A 7,263-nucleotide genomic window follows, 5' to 3' on the forward strand; every position below is an offset into this window, starting at 1 on the left:
AGAGAAGTCGTTCTCTCCCCCAAACACCAACACACGAGCACATTAACACCCCTCTCTCTTGTAAAGTCCGGACCCCAACATAGGTCTCTATCACTTTGTCTCTCGGGCATGCACACATCTCTTCCCTCACTCTCTAGGTCTCCCGCTATCTCTCTTACCCAAGCACACGCACTATGTAGAGTGTATATTTCCCATACACACAAAACGTCGCCCCCAAACGTCTATCTCCCTAGTTATGCGATTCTCGCGCACTCACCTCACACACCACCCCCACTGCAAACAAGCACACTTTGTCTCCTTGTGCACCACTCTCCTCTTTCTATCTCTCCCACATGCGGACCCGCCCCAGCTCCTTCCCTATATACATTTATGTCGTGACTCTTTGAATAGCTCCCTAATGCATAATCATTCTTGATTTCGCACATTGTTCTCTACACCATCTATTCTAGCTCTCTCATGAAGTCCCTATCACAAACACGATGACTCGCTTCCCTTGCGTCTCCGTTCATAGGCCAATTTCGGACAACATCAACAATGTCTCCCTATCTATACACCATTTATGGACACAACCGACCCCTCTCTTCCTCTCTCTCTCCGTCGCTAGCTCTCTCTTTCTCTTGCTCTCACACCCCTCTCCCACACACACACTCGATGTCTCTTCCAAATAGTCTGCTCCCCCCGCCCGCACCCATGCTATCTCGCTACTACACATGTCACACCATTCCCCCTTCCCTTATACTAGGTTTACATCATCAGTGGTCTCTCTACTCCACATACACTCTCTCCCTCTCACACACAAACGCGTGCACAAACACACACAGACACGCACAAACACCCACTTACCTGGATCCTCATCTCTCCTCATGTCTGCATGTGTATCTCACACACTCACTCTCTAATTATGTATATGTGTCTCCACGTTACACAACACAAAGCCCCATGTACATGTCTCTCTCTATCCTCCACACACATAGACACAAAGAATCTGTTATCTTTGCCTCAGTCTCTAACATACCACACACGCACTCTCTCTCTCTCTCTCTCTCTCTCTCTCTCTCTCAGACACGCTCAACAAGGGTTTCCCCATGAATAACTTACTGTCTATTCATGAACAGTCATGGCAGTATGGCGAACACGAGACGTGAAAAAGAATAAATCTACACGTGCTTAGACCACCTAGTATGACTACTAGGACTAGAGCAAGCCAAAAAGCGCGCCGCCGTCACCCCCTCCTTGCAGGCGACGGGAAAATCTTCGTTTTACACAGTTGAGAAGTCATTGTGCTAAGGCCCCACATGTCGAGGCGTTGAATAGAATGTAGATGCTAGTTTACGGAAGCATGTATCGATAATACGTTTGTATCTCCATACTTATATTTCTTCTCTTATAAAAAAACTGAGTTGGTGATGATGGTACGTGTGCCATCTTGCAATATAGACCGTCCGATCTATATCTGACGGATGTAAATTAAACTAAAAGATACCCGCACCCCTCTCCACATTTGCAGACAAGGCCTTCCCTCGTTCATCCTTATCTCCAACAAACCTCATTGTTGAGCAATTAAGAAAGGAAGCCCCTGGAACAAACTGGCCTGGTGGCCGCTGCCGGCGTCGTCAATCCCCATGCCTCCGCTCAGTTCGACCACCAACCACCACCACACCCCACTCCTCTTCACCTTATCTCATATTCCTCGAGATATCATTAGTTTTTACACATGGGATTACTCCCGCAAGGGTCAATCACAACAAATGTTTTATAAAAAATGCATCTTGATGTTCCGTGTAATGCACGGATCTTGCTAGTACTCCTACACAAGACTAAGTTGGTGATGCTGGTGTGTCTGCCATCCGTCGTTTCTAACCATTAGATCTACATCTAACGATTGTGAGGTAAGTTGTTGCCTTTTCTCACCAACATCCCACTTGTCTACCAATTTGTAGAAAAACCCATAATTAGTATCTTAAAACCAACCACATCCCTCCCTGACCTCACCAAAACAGCCCAAGGAAAATATTCTAATTGAAACATAATATATCTCTAGTGACATATGTATATCAAAATTAGAGTGTTTTGTACCAAGTTTGTGAAAAAGTATTATTCTAATTATGATTCATTGCAACGGACATGAACATTGCTACTATTTCCAACCATGCATTTCTTTTCCTAGTATTCCATAGTTTCGAGTTTTCCATCAAGATATTAGTCACTCATGGTTGATATTTACTTTCAATCATGTACACATATGCACTATGTAACTAGCCTTGCTTATTCGCTTCCAAAGCTTAACTTTCACTCCTACTTACAATATGTAGAGTATTTAACAAAAAACTACCACTTTCAACCAGCCCTAGGAGGAATCTATTGTACAAAAAATAGCAAAAACATACCAAAATTTCTTAATCCATGCCAAAAACTACCTAGTACTCCTACCGATTAGGTTCATTTAAATCCATTTATGACAGGGTTGGCCCACATGTCCGTGCTGACGAGGCAGCTTAAACCAACACATTTTGTTTGACCGTTGACATGAGGGACCCACATCTGACCTTCTATCCTGTTATTCCCCCTCAAATCATTATTTTTCCTGAACATTACTTCAAACAGTACTGATGCGTGTTCATCGGTGGCGCCGGTGATGAGTGAGTTGGTCGCCGCTCCGCTGGACGGGCCGGACGCCGCGCTGGCCTCCGCACGGGTTGGCAGGCTGGCCAGAGCGTGACTCACGAGCGAGCAAGCCACCGTCCTGGTCTTTGCTCGAGCCAGATGGCTGGCCTTCGCGCAGGGCGCGTGAGCAAGCCGTCGCGCTGCCTTGCCAATCTAGCTAGCAAACCTTGCAGACAAGCATCTGGACGGAGCTATCTTGGCTAGCTAGCAGCCGCGAACGCCGGACGGAGCTGGCTTCCGGGCTGCCGCAACATGGGCTCTGCACCACCGGCGGTTTTGACCTCGCCTTCTACCGGCGGCGGTAGCTGCGTCCCATGGCCGAGAATGACTAGGTGGACGGGCCGGAGGCAGGAGGTCACTCGAGGATTTTTGTTGGTAAGAGCATGTACAATGGTTGATAAGGTAGTCTTATCTTAAGTCTGCCACGTATGCAAGTGGTAGTAGTTTCTTGGCATTTTAGTGGTTTCTTGCATTATTAGAGCAAGTACAATAGAGCTGAGTCAGCGGGCTATAAGCAATAAACTACTACTACATGTTGGCTATAAGAGGGGTTGTAGATGACATGGCACTGGCTTATAGCCAGCAGTTGGCTATACTATTAACCATGCTCTTAGGGGTTTCTTATAAGGAATAATGTACGTACTACTAGCGATAAAAGGCGATTCTAGCTTGCGTTGTACTCCAACGAGTACTACTAGTGGTCGCGGGAGTGTATACCTCGTTTTGTGGGTTCGATCCCGGCCGAACGCACGGCGGCCTTTAAAAAAAATAGTACTACTACACTTTGCTGCGAGCCAATATTTTACACGGGTAGTTTGAGTTTTGAAGTCAAACGGACGTGCAGCCACACAATCTGGGTGCACTGGACAGCCTAGCCACGTGAACGGGTTTTCCTTCCCAGCATCCCGTGGCTCGCGTGCTCGCCCTAGCCGCACCTCGCTTGCAGCTTCCAGCTAGTAGAATATTTAAACTAGCGGCTCCCAATTAAGCCCGAGGAGCCGGAAAAGCCTAGAGGGGCATTGGAAACTGTGCAATATGGCTCTGTACGTAAAGTGCTCTACTACTACACTGTAGCTTGTGGCGTTGCATGCATGGACTTCACTCCATTATCGGCTCTACTATAAAAAATATTCCTCTTGCCGTGTTTTTTTTGAAACGGAGGCAAAAGCTTTGCTTCATCTCATTCATAAAGAAGGAACTACTAAAAAAGTTCGATGAGATCCATTACACCTCCACAAATAGAAGCGAAAAGTCTAGTCTCGCTATATCAAATAACTCAAATGTTCTGCCCCCGCAGTAACCGTCACTGATAAACAGGCTGCTAGTGTGTGCGTGAGAGGAGTGGCTGAGTAGGCCAGCTACGTGAGAGGAGCGGCTGAATAGAGCACCGAGAGTACCCACTAGGCCACTATGAAGGTGTACTTCCCCTGCATTGATAGTACAGCGATGGTTCTAGAGAACAGTAGTACCCTCCACTTTCAACTGTAGCTCCTTGGCCCTGAGATTCAAGAGTTCAAAACTGGTGCACTATACTAGACTAGACTAGAAGTACAGTACATCGCACTACTAGTTGAGAAAAGTAGTACTAGTAGTGCTACAGTACGAGTACGTACTCCTCCGTCACATAATGTAAGATGTTTTTTGACACTAGTTGGCGTGTACAAAAAATGGCAAAAACATACCCAAAATTTCTTAATCCACGCCAAAAACTACTACCTAGTGCCAAAAATTTCTTACTAGTGCTATTATTTACAGTATAATGCAATCCCATAACATTCCATAATCCCTTTCTTTCAAAAAAAATCTCTTTTGGAGAGAAGATTGCTATCTCCACGCGAGCTTCTCATAGGCCAGCGCCACCGCATGCAGTCATGTGAGAGAGGGAGACATCCATGCTGCATGCAGAGAGAGGAGAATGCGGGTGGACATCCAATGGCTGCATGGGGCATTTATAGCTGCTAACTCCTCCCATCCATGCGCCAGGGGTTTTTCTATCCAGAAATCATGCAGTGAGCCCCTGCCCTGGTATCCGGGTCAGCTCTTATGCGCAGAGTAAAAAGAATCGAAGGGAGTACTAGTAGTAAATAATAGCCTCACCCCTTAGCTGAGGAACGATCTATAGTTGGAAGGGGCGAGGCCCTGCGGTTACTACGCTCTTATCTCCTCCTCGCCAGTTCCCCTCCCCCCGAAGAGAAGGCAGTTCGTTGCTGCTCCCATGGATTCGCCAAGCGGTTCTCCTCCTCGTCGGGGCTGGGAGACCTTGGACGACGATCCTATGGGAGAAATCACACGCCGCTCCGACGTCCTCACCGCTGCAAGACTCGGTGCTTCCTGCACCAACTTTTTCAAGACGCTGCTTAAACAGGCCATGCTTGTTGGTCTTCCATGCATCCTCGAGGAGAAGGTTCTTCTATGGGACAATCCTTCGAACAGTCCACCGCTCCCTGGCCATGGTTGCACATTGACTCCACTAGAGTTGCCGACGTTGAGAGGTAGTCGGATTTTGTCCGATGAGCAGGTCAGTAATGGAGTTTGATCATGTAATACTTACTTATTCCATTTCCATCCCGTAATTTCTCCGCTGCCCACCATCTTATATATAGGTCTGGGTCGGTGCCAACGAAGATTGGCTTGCATACCTCCGGCCGGATACCACCATCATTTTGCACAACATCCATAGCAGTGCGGCCGTTCCGGTAGACCCCTTCTCCACCATTGGGATCGGCCTTCCGGACTGGCTGGGCAAGAATACGTATGATGATGCCTACATGAGATTGAAGAAGATAGCAATTGCGGACCCGCCAACAAAGCGACGCGGCTACGACAATTACTATCTCATCGCGGTGTTCGACATAAGGATTGCCATCAATGCAGGAGGCAGTAACGACAGAGGCTGGCGCATGTTGGCGGCGGCAGATTTGTACCCCTACACGTTCGAAGACGCCGTGCGCCACCTAGGCCGCATCTTCACGGTGACAAGCCAGGGGACTTGTTTCATCTGGTTGACATCTTACGGTATGGGAGATTACAAACGGAATGCACAAACCATCATTTGCATCCCTAACAGTACTCCATTATTTTGCAGGGACCAGTCATCCCCCGATCAAAATAAGATCGCCGACTCTGGATGTGCATTTGCATCCGTGATTCGGTCTAACCTGGAACCTTGTAGCTGACTTTGGCATATTGGGATCAACTATCTTAGCAGCCGTTATCCATGGTACCACTGATGTGCAACATGGTCACATAATCTACCACGATCGGACCGTCACCATCTACCCAGGTATTCCATTTTTTTAACCCTCTCGCCTTCTCTTTCATTGTTGTACTAATAGTATACTTTGTAGTACTAGTAGGCGTACTTTTTACCTTGGAGGACGTGTATAGCTAGCTAGGCCCTTGAAGACTTGAACCCACTAGCTGCCACCATTTTTGTTTTTCCATGTCTTACTATCTCATCCATGTAGCCAAGAGTGGCTATATATAATAAGCCGTTTATTTTACTTCCTCTATAATGGAGTAGTACTATTTGCTGCACAGTATTACTGACCGCCACATTTGAGCACAACATTATTATGCATGGACCTTCACTATGTATGTCACCATGTGTCCAGATCTGGGATGCCGCGTGTACCAGATGAACGGCACCGAGTTCGACCCCCGTGATGCTACGTGGGTGCCAAGGAACACTCTTAGAGAGTACTCGCTTTTCATCGGGGAGAGCTACCCCATTGTGAAGCGGATGCCACCTTCCGTGCACGACACGGAAGGCCTGCCGTTCATGAAGCATGGTTGTGTCTTCAGTGTGCACCGCCGGATGAACGACATGCTGGGACACGCTTTCCCTGATCTATGCCGCTTCAGCTTGGATGAGTCTCCATCGTGTGGAGCCAGACTAGAAAGCTGCGACAATGATTCCCGTTGCCCACCGCTATGGATCATGCCATCCATGAAGAACACCTGGGACTGGAACCTGGAGGAGGACATGTAGCCCATCTATAACGTGTAAGTGGAGTACGGTAATTGTGAACGGTAGCACTGTGAATATATGTAGACTAGTCATGCACAAATTTATCACATGAGTTGGAGATGAACTTGTGTGGCATACTGGCATTTGTCCTTTAGAATTTATTACTAGTAATGTGTTATGTGTACGTGCAACTTGTGCGGTTGTTGCACGGGCTCCAACATGCTCTTTGAGAAAAAAAGGTGGCACAGCTTTGGATATACGTGACGTGGCAGCATCATACAGTAGCATCGTTCGCTATAATTGTACTAGTATACTCCTACTAGGACGACAACTCCTATAAAACCTTGCACTTGGCTCTTTGCCTCTTCGGGAGGTTCAACAGTTCGTACTCGTGTGAACCTTGCACTTGGTTCTTCGCCTCTTCGGAAGGTCCAACAATGATGATACTACAGTACAATATGCTTCTGGCAATCTGACACCAATTGAACTGTTGCACGTCCACCGCGAGGGCGAGGGAGAGGGCGAGGGCGAGGGAGAGGGAGAGGGAGAGGGCGCTGTAGTCAAAACCGTCTCCTCGTCCAGCGAACCACCGCATGCATGGGCGAGGGAGAGGCGTAGTAAGCAAGTGT

Source organism: Triticum dicoccoides, chromosome 6A (assembly GCF_002162155.2).
Source record: "Triticum dicoccoides isolate Atlit2015 ecotype Zavitan chromosome 6A, WEW_v2.0, whole genome shotgun sequence".
In the NCBI taxonomy this organism is placed as follows: domain Eukaryota; kingdom Viridiplantae; phylum Streptophyta; class Magnoliopsida; order Poales; family Poaceae; genus Triticum; species Triticum dicoccoides.